General features: G+C 42.8%; 1 protein-coding gene across 4 annotated transcripts in view; it reads right to left on the bottom strand.

Moving 5' to 3' along the window:
• ORC4 (origin recognition complex subunit 4) overlaps positions 1–16914 on the bottom strand; it is a 693897-nt gene that overhangs the window by 675335 nt on the left and 1648 nt on the right. The gene's annotated exons all lie outside the window — the stretch shown is intronic.

Here is a 16914-nt window from a genome sequence, read left to right on the forward strand (position 1 = left end):
GGTGGGTTTGTGGGCCGAAGATAAAATGTGAATAACTTCCGGGTCTAATGTGTGATTTCTAACTAAAGTCGGAAGTGGAGGAGCCAAGCTGTCAACTTCAAGGAGTGAAGGGACTGATGTTGTCGTCCCGACTGATGAAATAGCAGATCCGGAGTTAGATCTGAAGTCCAAGGATCGTCCACCGCATGTTTCTTCAGGTAGGGAAACCATACCTGACGAGGCCAGTGCGGAGCAATCAGTATCATTTTGGACCCCAATTGAGAAGCTTTCTGAATGACTTTGGAGAGAAGTGGAATCGGAGGAAAGGCATAAAGTAGCCCTGTTGGCCAAGGTTGTGCTAGAGCATCCATAGCTGCTTCCCCCTGATGTGGAGTCAAGGAGAAGAACCTTTTGCACTTTGTGTTTTGTGGTGTTGCAAACAGGTCACAGCACGGCGTCCCCCATCTCCTGAAAACCTGAGCTGCTACTGTTTCGTTTAGGGACCACTCGTGAGGAGAGAGAATTGTCCTGCTTAATCTGTCTGCCAATATATTTGATTTCCCCGGAATGTGGGTCGCTACCAAGAAACGGCTGGTAGCTACAGCCCATTCCCACACCCTCATGGCCTCTCTGCAAAGGGGGTAAGATCTGGTCCCTCCTTGTTTGTTTAGATACCAGACCGACATGTTGTCTGTGTGGATGGCGATTATGCCCTGAGGGAGAAAGTTGTGTAAGGCCTGTAGGGACAGAAGTACAGCCCTCATCTCCAATACATTGATGTGAAGAAAAGTTTCGTCTGGAAGCCAGGAGCCCTGAACTAACCTGCCCAGACAATGCCCCCCCCACCCTGTCTGGGAGGCATCTGTCATCAGGGTGACCACTGGAGAGGGAATAACAAAAGGACTTCCCTGATTTAGATAGGATGTCTGAAGCCACCAGCGAAGGTCCCGTTTGCATGTTTCTGTAATCATAATGGGGTGATTGAGGGGAAGATCCTGAAAGGACCATTGAGTCGATAATAGCCACTGAAGAATCCTCATGTGCAATCTTGCCAGAGGAACTAGAAGAACCGTGGCAGACATCGAACCTAAAACTTGTAGGACCATCCTGGCTGGGGCCTTGGATCTTGAAATCAGGGCTTGAACTTGGCCTTGTAAAGTTTGGATCCTTTCGGTAGGAAGAAAAACGCATCAATTTTGAGTCTATCTCTGCTCCTATGAACCTTATGCGCTGAGAGGGCAGCAAGACAGACTTTGACCAATTGAATGTAATTCCCAGGGTAGCACCCAGGAGATGGTGGCTTTGAGGTTGTCCATTAGTAGATGACTGGTGGTGGCAGTCAGGAGCCAGTCGTCCAGATAGGGAAACACTTGGAATCCAAGACTCCTCAGGTGAGCCGTTACTACTGCCAAACATTTGGTGAACACCCTGGGGGCTGTGGTGAGACCAAAGGGCAGAGCACAAAATTGGAAAGGACTGTCTCCCAGGCTGAAGCGCAGATACTTCCTGGACGCCCGATGTATCGGTATGTGATAATAGGCGTCCTTGAGATCTATGGAGCACATCCAAACATCCTTCAACAATGGGAGAATGGATTGTAACGTGACCATTCGGAATTTGGATTTCGTGATGGATTGGTTTAGTCTGCTGAGATCCAATATTGGTCTCAGGTCCCCTGTCTTTTTTGGCACTAAAAAGAACCTTGAGTAATTTCCGGATCCGATCTGGTCTGTGGGGACCGGTTGGATGACTCCTTTTTCTAGCAGCTTTAAAGCTTCTGCGGCTGCAATTTCCCTTTGACTGGGTGGTGGGTCCGGGATTTTTTTGGACGGTGGGGTGAGTGTGTGAAGGGGATGGTGTAACCTCCGGCAATAATCCGAAGCACCCATCTGTCCTGAGTGATTGACTCCCAGGCTTTTAGGTGCTTGGCAAAACGGCACCCGACTGGCTCGAGCAGCACAGCCGGGCAATCCCTCATGAAGTGTGGGAGGCTGAAGAGCCACGAAAGGACTCGCGGTCTCCAGAATTGCGGGGCCCTCTGCTGCCTCTGGGACGGCGTCTCCCAGAAAAATTTCCCCGTCCTCTGCCTCTGGAAGGGGAATCTTCCTGCTGTTGATGGAAAAACTTACGTGATTTGCGGAACCACATCTTCCCTCCTCCTTTAGCCTTGGGATAAGGCCGAAAGGGAGTGGAATAACGTGCACCTACGGCAGATAAAGTTTTTCCTTCTTGCTCACAGCGGGTAAGAGTGTCTTTAACCTTGGGTCCAAATAAAGAGGACCCATCAAAGGGAGCGTCTGCGAAGGAAGATTTGAAGGCCTCCGCAAAACGACACAAACGGAGCCAGGCTTGTCTCCGTAGAGCCACGCCTGTGCCTGCTGCTCTACCCGCCCCTTCAGCCGCATACGAAATGAGCCTCATGGACGAGTTAGAAATTGAAGCAAGGATAGCCAACTGAGAGCTAACAGACTGGGCTAGCTGCTCAGGTAGGTTACCTGAGAGGGAATCTGACAGCTCCTTGACCAGATCCCTCTGAAGCCTGGTAAAGTGTGCCAAATAATTCAGGGACCTTAAAGTAAAGGCCGCTGAAGTCAGGGTACGCTTCCCGTACCGGTCCATGCTCCTAGACTCCTTATTAGGAGGATGGACGGACGTTGAAGCCTCTGCCACGTCCTGTTGTGTAGCAGATGCCACCACCATGGCATCTACAGCCACGCCTTTAGTGAGGAACTCCTTCTCGGGTGGGGCAGACAAAAATTTGTTAGGACGAGAAGGGACTGGTTCCACGGTATCTGGATGTTCCCACGCCCTCCGACAAACTAAATCCAGGAGCTCGTCAAAGGGCAGAGACACCCAGGAGGCGGAGGGCTGAGCCCCGAAGGCCTTGAGGAGCACCGACTCATCAGCAGAGGGGGGTTTGGATATCCAGCCGCCTCGTTGTTTGAGTATCTCTAAGATGTCTGCAAATGAGACATCATCCGAGGACGACTTCGGGGACCCCTCCGCATCATCAAGATCAGTGTCCGATGTAATAGACTCGGGGGAGTCCACGTGCTTCCTCTTGCATGATCTCTTCCTTGGGGGTTCCTCTGAAGACAACTCCGAAGAACCCTCAGGAGGAGGGAACCCCAATGGGGTAACCTCAGGCCCAGGGGCTCCGCTGCCTAAGGACAGGGAACTGCCAAAGACCCAGTCTCCACGCCCAGGAAGGTGCCGGTAAAGCCGAGAGATGGCGAAGAAGACTTGGCCAAGGCACTCCTCATAGCTCTGAAAGCCGGACCCCAGAATCCTGGGAGTGTCGGTCCCGAGCCATGATAGCAGACGGACGTCCGCAGCAAGCACCGAGAGGGAGGCTCGGAACCGACAGCATAGGTCCCAAACATCACCCCAGGTCCAGCCGAAGAAGTCCGTGTACCAAACTCGGACCCGAAGGCCGGGGTTGGAGTAAGGGTCGGAGCCGACCCTAAGATCTCCACCGGCTCCAACAGCACCTGCTCCGGAGCCGAAGCGGTCGGAGGAGGAATAGCAATGACATGGGCATGGGCCATCGGCTCCAAAGCCAACTGGGTCGGAGCCGACACAAATTTTTGAAAGACTGGGGACTGGAACAGTCTTTGGAGCACCCTGTCTATGTCCGAATCTGACATCCTCGATGACCTAGAGGATACTGAACGGGTTCGAGATGGCCTCTCCAATGGCCCCAAGGGGCTAGGGGACCAGCTCCGAGGCGACTCGATGACTATCGGCGCCGAAGGAATACCCACACTAGTTTCCATCGGTGCCGAGGAGGACTTCGCCGAGGAGGAAGTGTCTGAGCGGACAACCTTTGTCGGCTCCGAGACCAGTGGAGCCGAAGGTGACCCGCCTCGATGCCCCAGCCATCGGCTCCGAAGCCAGAGGAGTCGAGACTGGTGGCATCGAGGCAGACCGTTCCGCCTCGGCTCCGAAGTCCTTGGAGCCAAGGAGAAGCCTGCCTATGTCTTTTGGCGGTCGGATCCGACGGACTGGTCGGAGCCGACGCCCTTTTCTTTTTAGCGGGAGAAGGAGAGGATGCTAAAGCTTCTTCAAAGGAGGGTTTTACAAGACCTTTTAATATGAGCTTATTTTTCCTCTCTTGGAGGACCCTCGAGGAAAAAGCGTGACACACGCTGCAGGACTCCTGCAAATGCTTTGCACCCAAACAATAAACACAGAGAGAGTGGTCATCTGTGATCGACATTTTAAAGTTGCACTTGGTGCACTTTTTAAAGCCTGAAGGCCTAGGTACCTGAGACATTCCGGTGAATTAAGTCCAAAACACAGTACAAACACTGTAAATTATTAAGAAATTCTCTCTTCTTTGATCTTTTTTAACAAGAAAGATAAACTATCCACAGTATAAAGGATCCGAGATCCCTAACAAAACAGAAGTCACCTACAATCAAAAAGACCGGGAAAGGCCTTTACACACAAGAGGTACTCCTAGTCAACACTCACAACACAAGAATTTACTAAGTAAATTCCACCAAACTCACTCAAAACACAAGAATAGCTGTTAAAACAGCTTTTGTTGAAGAAAAATAGAAATTCCTGACAGAAAAATTAGTGAAATTAATCACTACTTAGCTCAGCCAGCTCGAGACCACGTCTTCACTTGTTAGCGGCAAACGAGATCTGGGGGACTGGTAGTGGTGCATCCTGGGATATAATAAGCTCAGCCAATAAGAGACTTCGCTCTTTGGCATAAGCGTGCCGAGTCGGAGCCGAGGGATCGGCTCCGAACCCATCAGTCAGAATGTAGGCGAGATAGGATCACATAACATCTCTGTATTTTTCAATACCTGCATAAAAATAAAGCAAAATCACAGTTATGCTTTTCCATAAAATGTGATGGAAATGGAATAGTTACTTTTAAGGTCCCTTACATGTTCATGTATGCTCACCTTTTCCTGTCGTACTGTTTTTCCTATACAAAACTTATTGAAAACAACAAACTAGGCCATATATAATCTGGTAACAATTATATACACCAGGGACCAGAAATACCCTATTTAATCATATGCACCATCTTTACCCATATACTTACAAATTGTACAGTACCTGCATTCTATAAATTAGGACCAAGGACAGTGATGCTGGGATTGGTTTAATTTATAACCTAACTTTTGAATCTAGAAGGCACCAGTTTGTCATGGTTGGTTGTTCTGTATGTAATAAAATTCTGCTTCCAAGCGCCTAAAATGAATAGTATAACAATGCAAACTTCCTTGGGGGGTGGGGAATGGAAATTTACTATAAAAGGAAATGAGGTAGTTCTTTGGCAGTACACCCACTTTTCAAACTACTTATAGAAAAACACAATCCACGCTCATTAAATCATTTTTAGTGAACACAATTGCAGATAAAAAGTCTTCATAAGAATTTTATCAGCAGACCAAAATACTCCCTACTTCCACTCAGAATTCAGCTTCCCCATGAATGTTGTCAAATAATTGCAACCACACACATTTACACTTCACAGCCCTAGTGAACCAGAGAACTACTTTCACCATACATTTGCACCCCCCCCCCAAAAAAAAAAAAAAAAACGCAAACATTTCTTGCCTTCTTCACTAAGTAATGCATAACTCAGTCCTTCATTTCTTATTTTGTGCCAAGACATAAACCACTTCAATGGTTACTAAGTTTGCAGAGAACAATCTTAATCATTCTGCCAAAAAGGTTTTCACACAAGATGAAAATGTTCATAAGCGCAGATCAACTGAATGTAAAACTACAGTAATCACACAGCTTAAGATTAACATAGCTGCAGGAAATGGCTTGGATTTTTTCCATTTATTTTGATGGGTAGCACCTAAAAAATAATGGTATAAAAACAGCAAAAGGACTGCTTGAGACCATGGTGGTAGTCAAACATCTAACAGCAACTCAGCATCGGAAATTTTAAAAAGGATCCAGCTAGGCTCAAAAAAAAAAAATAAAATAAAAAAAATAAATAAATAAATAAATAAATAAATAAAACTCGTTAGCCATTGCATAACAACTTACCAGCCTCACTACAAAGATTCAATACTCCAACAAATACATATCAAAGCTCCCAAAAACTGTTCATGAAGACTTTAACCTTAAAGTATGACCACAAGCCAGAACTCCTGACCAGTATGACCACAAGCCAGAACTCCTGACCAGCTTAAGTCTTACCCAAATCAACTGTGAAGCCATTAGACCAAACCTTCTATTGAAAATCAGCACATATTACTAGATCTTATAATAATTAAATCCCATAATGATATCTAACCTCACCATACATGCCCCCCCTTCAGTGATCAGCGATTACATACTGATAAAGTTAAGGGACAGTGATCCAACATTAAAATATAAACCTAAAGTTATCACTTGCGACCCCAAACTATTCAGTATCACTAACCTTAAAAAAACAAACTTTGCCACCCTTGAATGGTCTCCTTTGCCATAAAATACCACAGTAAAGCAGCTAAGCTTACCAATACCCTACTGCATTTGCAAAACAAATTTATTTCCCCTAGTATAAATGTTACTTCGACCTTATAGACATGATTGGGTATCCAACGACCTTAAAAACACTTCCACTAATTACGTGATGATGAAGCATGGCACAACTGGAAATACAACGCCTTCATAGATTTCCATTCCAAATATTCCTTACTGTGCAACCTAGCCAAGCAATCTGCAAAAAAAAACAAACTTCACTTTTAGCTAAGCCTAAAGATTCTGGACAGAAATCCGCCTGTTAACTGGTCAAAAAAATGCAACAAAACTTCATCCCTTGAACTCCTCCACCACCACATACAACTCATGCACCGACTTCCTTATAGAGTAAAGTAACCCACCACAGAGCCATTTTAAAAACAACGAATCGCCACTTGAACCATCATTCATTGAGACAACATAGCCAAATTCTCAATAATCAAGCGATGACAAAAGTACATATCTTCAAAAACCACCATTGCTTTATTTGCTCCAACACAATTTATACCATCAGGTTGTGGTGTCACATGTGCTACTGGTCGATCATGATTTTTAATGGTGTGCAATTCTATTAGGTCAGTACGCAATATAGTGAGAATTCAGCGATGTCATCTGGATGAACGGTGATTCAACAAAGTGGCGATTCGAGGTTTTAAAACTAGAACCCTTGCCACACCAACAATATAAACCTACCATTCCCACAGTTACCCTCATCCATTTGCATTCCATTATTCCACTTCAAAACATAAGAACCAAAAAAACAAAACAATTGGACCAAATACAAATACCACCCCAGGCTCAGATAACTAGCCCCTAGGTTCACTTACGACCATCTCCTACTCTCTCACATATACATCCTCTGCTTACCTATTAAGATTATATCTCAGATATGGAAAACAGCAGTAGCCACTCCTATTCCAAAACTACTCAACCCCACTATTGCCTCAAAGTTCCATCTCAATGCTGCCCACTTTTGGTTGTAGATATTTTTTCCAGTATTTTACCCAATTACTGCTTATTTACAGAAGCAATGTGGATTCTGGTCTGGATGCAGCACCAGAACAGCTCTATAGACATCTTAGGTTAGGTTATAGACCTCTTAGGTTAGTACTTGGCTAACTGCCCTTGCGAGCCATTGTAAGCCTAGCCAACAATCCCTTGTGAGACTCAAACCCTACACCTTGTGTTTGTAAGGTAAACACCTTAACCATTAGGCCACCTTCCCAACAATACTCCCTCACAGATTACATCCTACTCTATATGGACAAAGGGAAGCTGACCCAAGACATTTTTACTGACCTCACAAATGCCTTTGACCTGACCATAACTTAGTATTTGGCAAATTAGCTTAAAGAGGCATTACTGACCAACCAAAAATCTTGGTTTGTAGACTTCACCAATAGATCCTTAAAAGGTGAAAGCAGGCATCACCGCTTCAAACAGCTCCTCTTATGAAAAGGGATTTCCCCACATTTCCACTTTAGCCCCCCTGTTATTTTCCAAATTTAAATCAAACTCCAATCTGATAATCCTCAGATACTTCTAATTCTTTATGCAAATGACAGGTTAACCAAATCCCACCATTATACAAACTCAGCTACCTGCAAGATGACCTCAAAACCCTCAACCACCGACTAATAGGTCAGAAACTTAATCCCTCAAAAAATAAAAGCAATGCTATTTGGAACCAACCAAAAATAGCCACAGCACCGATACTCCTTAATATTAAGGAGGTTACCACCTTAGAAACTACATCATCCTTCAAATGCGTTGACATTTGGCTAGACCAGTCTCTTCAACTACACTTTCAAAACAAACAAAAAAAGAAACACACTATTATTCTGGGTGAACAAGCTATTGCCTCTTCCAAACCAACCAAAACTGTATTAGAAAAAGTGAATATTTTTATCTTGACTAATACAGACTGCTCATTATATCTGCACCTCAACAAAAAAAAAAAAAGCCACCACCTTACAAACCATCTCCAATAAAATCTGCTGGTTCATTAACAACTCCCCCAATACTGACCACCACTTCTCAACTCTCACTAAAGCCAAATAGCTCCCAGTATATTTGGGAGCCAAACTACTGCAAGAATCAATTCACAGAGCCCTCTTTTCCGATATCACCCCTCTCACTCAAACTTTTCACCAAAACCCCTCCCACATATAATCTCAGTGATATTTCTCATCAACCCAGCATACCAATTCCAAAAAAAAGTATACTTTATTGCACTGACCATGCATTCTACATCTTACCACCCAAGCTATGGGACTCCACTCCTCTCTCAATCCAAGACATCCAAAATACTTTGACTTTCAGACACTCAAACAACATCTCTCCACCCATACAAAAGTACAGCTGCATTCACTCAGGTCACTTTATATAAACCCTGCAGCTCTCACACACCACTTTATCACCATCTCATCCTTATCCCACCCTCTTACGGTCTTGAATACATTTTACTTTGAATCTCACACACTTCCGCTTTCTACTCTTCTCTCTGCATGCATCTCACCTTTTCTCTCTTCTCCCCTCTCACTTACCTCTTTTAATGTTTTCACACATCCCATGTAGAATGGTACACTGTTATCACTGTAGCATAAAGCCACCTCAGTCACTATAGCTACATATTATCCATAAAGCTCTGCTAAGCACGATTCAATTTTTCCATCCATGTTTTGACATTGTTAAATTGCTTCAACTAAATTGTCTTAATATATACACATTTATATTACATGTGCAAGAATATGCATTTGTTGTTTTTAGCATATCCTTTTATCTGTGAACATGTTTGGTTAATTTCTTATGTGATCCTGTTTACCTGGGCTGTGCCTGCAAACGGTCCACTGAGATCAACGTACTACCCTGGCAGACAAATATAACCCTGTAAATAGGTTACAATCTGCCTTCTTTCTTTACAGGAACTTTTTTCTGATATCCATGATGAAAAATGTGAAAGGCTACTGTGGAAACTAAAATCCATGAAGAGTAAGTGCTAGTTACACAGTCAAAGATGACATGCTATGTTTCTATCAGGCTCAGGAGTAAGGTTCTGTTAACACGAGCAAACAATGAAAAATGTCACTATGGCTTTTTTTTGCCTTAAAAGTATATGTACCTATGTCACTGTGTAAACTGATTTAATAAAGACGTTTAAGTTCTTTAGTCATATAAGAGGTGCTCAGCAAACAAGACTCAATTAGCATTAAATGACATTTACTTCATTTTAGTCTAAATGCTGCAACATTAAAATATACATTTTCAATTTCCACCACAGCATTAAAACTCTTTTACACACATTTTGAAGATTTGTATCCTTTGGCTTTACCAGTTTTCTGGATCCCCCTAGTTCATAAAGCAAACTGATTATTCTATTTTGTTTAAGAAGAGACTTAAAATTCTCATGCCCAAAAGTGAGTTTCATTGTCAATAAGGGCACGTTCAAGTGAGGTGCTTTTAAAGGACAACTGGTAAGCAAAAACATACTACTTTCACAGGACAGAAGTTAACGGCCACTCTGAATGTATACTCAAATCATGTGCTTTTCAGAACAGTCCTTAAAACTTCTCAGCATCCACTCAAATTCCTAAAAAGCAAGTGGTGTTCGGGTAAACATTTTCTGATCCATTTATTTAGGACAGACTAACCAGACAGCATAACTGGTGCTTCTACAATGTGCCAAACCAACAGTATTACAACTCATTTTAGTACCTACATGAGGAGACCTGCAATGCCTTCTCCCTTCAAATAGTCTCACATTATTTTGCGCACATCCTAACAAAAACAAATGCTGCAGAATAGCACCTTCAAACACTTATGCTCAGCTATACACGGTTTGCTGTACTATCACTTCACCAGAGAAGTCAACGGAAGTGGGCTGGCAATGGACATTTTCTCCTATCCTCCACTGTTGGCCACTTCACCATCAGACCTCTACCAAGTCCGGAACAGAGTCATGAACTTTATTCACCCAAAACACAGATTGTCATCCTGTTTAGAGAAAGTTCAGCAATACAGTTAGCCTCCATGGAGCGATTACTCTAGTCCCTACAAAAAGAGTTCAAAACTGCTTTCATGAACAAAACTCATGGGTACTTCAGCAAACCAGCCATCCATAACTAAACAGACAACTCTATAAAGTTTCTGGTAATCAGCTCTACTTACAACCATTTCAGCTTTAAAATGGCATGAACATGCTCCTTAAAGCAACTGACAATATTACAACCCATTTCAGAATTCCTGCTTCTATCACAGTAACCCTTCACTCATTAAAAGGGCAAAAAAAAAAAAAAAAAAAAAGGCAAAACAAGTTTTACTCCACACACACTTTGACGGTGTGTCAACAGGAAAATGAGAGTGATACATGTTTCAGTAAATAAATGAATGCCTTTTGAAAAAAAGGATCCTAAAATTTTCCATGTGACTCAAAATCAGGGAAATTGCAGGCATCTAGTTCTAAAAGACAACAAAGTAACCGTATTCTCCTACATTCCCACACTTTTTCAAGAAATGCAAAACTGAAATATTTATACTCCAAGAAATGTATGCACAATTATTCACTCACTCCACACATATGGTCACAGACCCTCTGTTGCAGCCTACAAGTTGTGCAGCAGGAAAACTGCTAATTTTTCCATTTAGATCTGATATTTTAGTCAGTTTCAGAGACATCTTACTACCACCCTACAGAACACTATAAAGCCTGTACATTTGTCAAGCAAACGTAAAGTGTCTACGCTACACCTTTTCATTTGCTCATCTTCATCATACAAGAGGTGATCAGCTGTCTGAAATCAATAAAACTACAGCCTTATCCAATTCTGTGAACGGACTTTAGCCTAACCATTTGTTCATTTAATATCTTCTCTCCTAAACATTTGGGAGAGAAGATATTAAATGTACTATAAGGAGTCTCACCCCTGTCGGTACGAATGTGTGCAAACAGAAATAAGCCTCCAACACGCAACATGCCATATTACAATGATATGACAATGAAGCTCTTAAAAAAAACATTTGATTTGGCTTAAAGGTGAATGATTCCAAGCAGTTATACACAAATCAGCATAGCTTGGGCCATCACTGCCTCAGTCACACCTGTAGTCTGCTTAATACCCGCTTTTAAATACAAAAGTTAATAAAGTGTTTCAATGAACAATCTAGTTTCTAAAGGATGAAGCCTGGTCTTCGCACACGCACATTAGCCACCATCCCCAAGCATCAGTCTCTTGGTATCACTTAATACCAAAATTTCATAATTAATGTCTTTAGTACAGCAGACAACATATTTGATTTTATTCAAAAGATGCACATACTAGAGAGTCTTGAATGCAAGGCTGACATTTACAAACTACTTGCTTTATAATTTTTTCAATATGACCATAACTTTTGTTCTCACATTTAATATCTTTCAGCACAAGTTCTTGGCATTTGCCTTTGTTCAATAACCAACATTTACATCAGGTCTAATTTATTCTTCATACACTAACTAAAATGCTTACCATGTCTAGCAGTGAGAGAGACTCTGTGGACATTGCTCGGCAACTGCAGTATCAGATCTGGAGCCATGCACATTTCTTCTTCTTTCGGCTGTTCGTGTTAGGGGTTGCCACAGCGGATCAACCGTTTCCATTTCTTCCTGTCCTCTGCATCACGCTTTTTCAGACCAACCGCCTGCTTTTTCACACCATCCGCCTGCATGTCCTCTCTCTCCACATCCATAAACCTCATCTTAGGCCTTCCTCTTTTCCTCTTACCTGGCAGCTCCATCCTTAGCATCTTTTTCCCAATATACCCAGCATCCCTCCTCAGCACATGTCCAAACCAATGCAATCTCGCCTCTCTTGCTTCGTCTCCAAACTGTCCAACCTGAGTTGACCCTCTAATATACCGATTCCTAATCCTGTCCATCCTAGTCACACCCAGTGCAAATCTTAACATATTTAACTCTGCCACATCCAGTTCCGACTCCTTTTTGTCAATGCCACTGTCTCCAACCCATATAACATAGCTGGTCTCGCTACCCTCTTGTAGACCTTCCCTTTCACTCTTACTGGTACCCGTCTGTCACAAATCATTCCATGTCTATAAAGCGAAATTTAATTTGCCAAAATACTCCTGCAAGCTAAAGCTATCCCTTTACAATGTTGCAGCATCAACAATGGTTTGGAAGGACATTGGTATCTTGCAGGAGATACCACTGCTCTGGACAGACTCCCCATACATGTAAAACAAAGCCCATCCCTGTCCACATTCAAACAAAACTTGGATCTATGGATGGATGGGAAACAGAAAATTTCCCCAGTAGTATTAATGGACAGAGACAGATCTTACACTTTAAAACTAGGGGGAATACATAAACTGACCATGGGATGGGTAAAGCCAATTTAATACCACCAAATGAGATTCATGTACCAAAAGAGAAACTGGCTAGTCTTAAAAATTGCCAGCAAGGGTAGCTATCTTAGGACTTACCTATGAACAGTTTCTAACACATCAACTCTGCTAGACAAAACAAACAAAACCTTTTACTTAATTAACAAAAAAAAAAAAAAAACGCAAGCATTATATTTAGTAATCATTGGCATGATGAATTCACAGTTGTAAAACTATCAGTTTTGTCCTGAGGCCATAAAATTCTGCCTTCCCTTATTCATTTTTTTTCTACAATTGCTTTCGTCATTTTGGAGGATGGATGGCAGTTTTGGTTGGTCCATGCTCATTCTTTTTGTTGGAGTTAAAAAAAAACACGTACTGACAATCCCTCCTTGCAGCACATGCCACAGCATTTTGCTTCCTCTGTCCTTGCTGCCAAATGCACTGCTGGAATACCCTTTACCCTTGCATTTGTTGCAAAGCTAACCTCTGCTTTTTTTTTTTTTCTTTCTTGGTCAGGGGAGGAGGTGTGCTTTTGCTTTGCTGTTAAACCTCAGCTGGTTAGTTAAATTATGTTCCTCTACAGCTACTTCAGAATTTTCATTTGAGGAAAGTCAGAGAACACTGGCGTATTGCAGTTATTCCTTGTTCTCTCCTTACAATCCCCTCTAGCGTGACATCTTTCTAACTAAACTGGATTGTATTTCATTTTGGTCTATTTGTCAAGTAGAATCACACTGAAATTGTGAGAATCACCTTTTAACCACAGATGTAGACAGAAATACTCCTAAAAATCAGAAGTAAATGCTTCCTGGTGCAACTTGCAATAGGTTCATAGGTAGGTACTAGGCTACTGGCCGTAGGGCCTATACAAGCCTAGCCAAAAAGGTACCCTGGCTTTTGCCACCCAAGAAAATTATTTCCTGTGCCCCTATTGAGCAGAGCCACAGAGGTGATCCCTGGGGTGAATTTCCTATTTCCCATCCAATCATCAAGATTTTTCTTGAAGAGTGCTAATGAGGAGCTTTGTTTGATACAGATAGGTAGTTTGTTGCAGAGTATAGGAAGTCTTTGGGACAGGAATCTATTTCTCCAGCGTGTTCCATTTACTGTGGTGACAAGGTTTAGGTCCCTAGAGCATGTAGCTCGGAGGGATTGGGATTTCTTTAAGTGGAGCATGTCCAACAGCTTTGGGTTTGACATAGACATGTATGTTAGGCAGAGATCACCTTTGAGTAGGCGATATGTGAGAGTAAAGCTGGAGTTTGAGACGGGCTGCGTAGGGCATCTGTTTGAGGCTGGCAATCCTCTTTGTGAGGTATTTCTGCAGCCTTTCCAGTTGTTGTAGATGTCTTGTGAGGTACATACGAAAAGGGGCGTTGTACTCTATAATGGGTCTAATGAGTGACGAGGAGAGGGGAACAATGACCTCTTTTTTCCTGGATGAGAAACCTTTTGTGATGAGGTGTGCCACGCAGAAGGAATTCCTGACTACTGTGGCAATGTCATTATTAAAAGGAGAGACTACTATCCACCTGTGTCCCAAGGTCTCTTTTCACACTTTCGGTGTTAAGTAGACCACCACCTATGTAGTAGCTCATGGGTACAGAGTTTTTACCAAAGGGGGTGACAATGCACTTTTTGGCATCGAGCTTGAGGTCATGGCTTTGACACCAGGCACCCGTCTCTGAAGTCCAGGCATCTGTCTCAGTGAGGCCCTTTTGTAGGATGTCCCCATCGTTAGGAGTTTCGGTTATGGCTCCTAGTTTGCAGTCATCTGTGAACTTCATTACAAAGACCTTCTGTGTTAGCCTGTACTTCAGAAAAGTAGATACCAAACAGGAGAGGACCCAAGACTGAACCCTGTGGTACTCCCACTTGTCACTGGTCTGAAGTCAGATTTGGAGTCTGCTACTTTCACAGTGCAGGTTCAGTCAGTGAGCCAGTTGGCAACCCATCTTGTGTCATAGGGATTTATACCTAGTTTAGTGAGTTCATCTATAATTCCAGAGTGGGGGGATGGTGTCAAAAGCCTTGGCGAGATCTAGATAGGCTGTGTGAACCACCTTACCCATGTCTACGGCTTTGGTGACTGCTTCAAAGCAGTCTATCAGGTTTAGGAGACATGATATGACTTTTATAAACCCGAACTGGGTGGGGTCCAGAGTTTGGAGATAGTTCCATGATGATAAGTTCCATAGCCTTGCAGAGCAGGCTCATTAAGGCTTAAAGGGCAGTAGTTCCCGGGGTCTGTGGTGGTTCCCACTTTGTGGAGTGGGATAACAGTCACTCTGTGCCATTCAGTGGGTACAAAGCCGGAGGTGAGGCTATAACTGAACACTGTGCTTAGGTGGGGTGCCAGTTCATTCTGTAGGTCGTGTAGAACGCAACCTTGGATGTTGTCAGGTCCCATGGATGCTGTATTCTTGGCTTTGGAGAGAGTGTTTTTTACCTATGCAGCTGTGATTACAGGAACTTTGCATTCTTCCGGTATAGAGATGGGACCTTTAGGGGTTGAGAGAGAGGTAAAGTTAGCACTGAACCTATCTGCCAGGATGGTGGCAATATCAGTTGGCTCTGTATATTTAGTGCCGCTGTGCTGCAACTCAGAGCAGATCAGAGAGTGTTGCCATTGAGATTGTGGACATAGCTATAGAATGCTTTGTGGTGGTCTGTTTTCGTAACTAGCTTTGGAGGATTATATGAGGGATCTCAGCTTCTTACTGAGGCTGACCAGAGAGTTCCTCCAATCATGTGATTTTAATAGTTTCTTTCTTCTGTTGTACAGTTTATGGCAGGGGACCACCAGATTGGCTTCCTTTTTTTGGAGGATAGCATCTTGGTTCTGTTAGGGATAGCACGATCCATGAACTCGTGTAAGTGCTTATAAAGTGCATTTGTGTAGGATTCAGCAGTCCTACCTCTATTGTCAGTCTGCACGGGCATTGTGAAGTTTACCACTTCTGTCTTAAGAAGCGTAAAGTTGGCTTTGGAGAAATTTTTTACGGTGGTTTCCCTAATTGGGGGTGGAGGCGGGATGTGGAGGTCTATGGTGATTAGCTTGTGGTCGGATCTGACCAACGAGGAATTGACCTCTGGCGTGGAACACCGGTTCCCCAGTTTGGTAATGACCATGTCTAGGATACTGCTGCCCCTTGTGTGGGTGTGGATAAGTTGATCCAAGGCACTGGAATTTATGAATTCCAAAAAACGTTGAGCAAGAGTGTTGGTACACGAGTAGTTTTCCCAGTTAATGGTGGGGTAGTTGAAATCGCCAATTATCTAATCAGGAAAGAGCTACTGATGCAGACGCAAATGGGTCTTTCACGCATCTAAGGCAGGAAATGTACAAAACTACTGTTACGACACCAAAGAACAAGGCAACACAAGCAATATTGGTATAGGCATAAATTATAAACACATTTTGCTATATTTATAATTTATTGTTTTACTTAAGTAACATTCTCAATGTATATTAACATTGTACATTGGGGAACATTTTTTTGCTAAACCAAACACACAAGTCAACCCACAAAATATTTTCATAGATGTTTGGGGGGGGGGGGGGCTTCAAAACCTTGTCATGCAAGTATTCATTCTATGACTGCCCCCTCAAAAAAAACTAAAAGCTCAGACTTGCATTATGCAAAGAGTTCAACTTACTAATGCAAACAGTTCAACTTACTAATATACTTACTTTATCTTTCCAGTAATCAGCATAATCCAGAGAACTACACGCAAATGCATTCATATTTCAATTTTACTTGATTGGTGACCTTTTCTATTAAGCCTTCAGTCAACCCAGGCACAATAAGCCTTCAGTCAACCCAGGCACAATAAATCAAAATGAGCAATACTGACAATGAACAGAAAGGTTATACAATGCAACAAGAGAAAACTCAAAACAAGTAACATTTTCAGATTCAAAGCACAAATTAAGTAATAAACTGAAATTCGTGAATAATTTACACGAGCAAACAATGAAAAACGTCACTATAGCTTTTTTGCATTAAAGTATATGTACCCATGCCACTGTGTAAATCTGTGACTTAATAGCTCTTTTTAGTCTTATAA

This window comes from Protopterus annectens, chromosome 6.part0 (assembly GCF_019279795.1).
Source record: "Protopterus annectens isolate FY-2018-M chromosome 6.part0, PAN1.0, whole genome shotgun sequence".
NCBI classification, from domain to species: Eukaryota; Metazoa; Chordata; order Ceratodontiformes; family Protopteridae; genus Protopterus; species Protopterus annectens.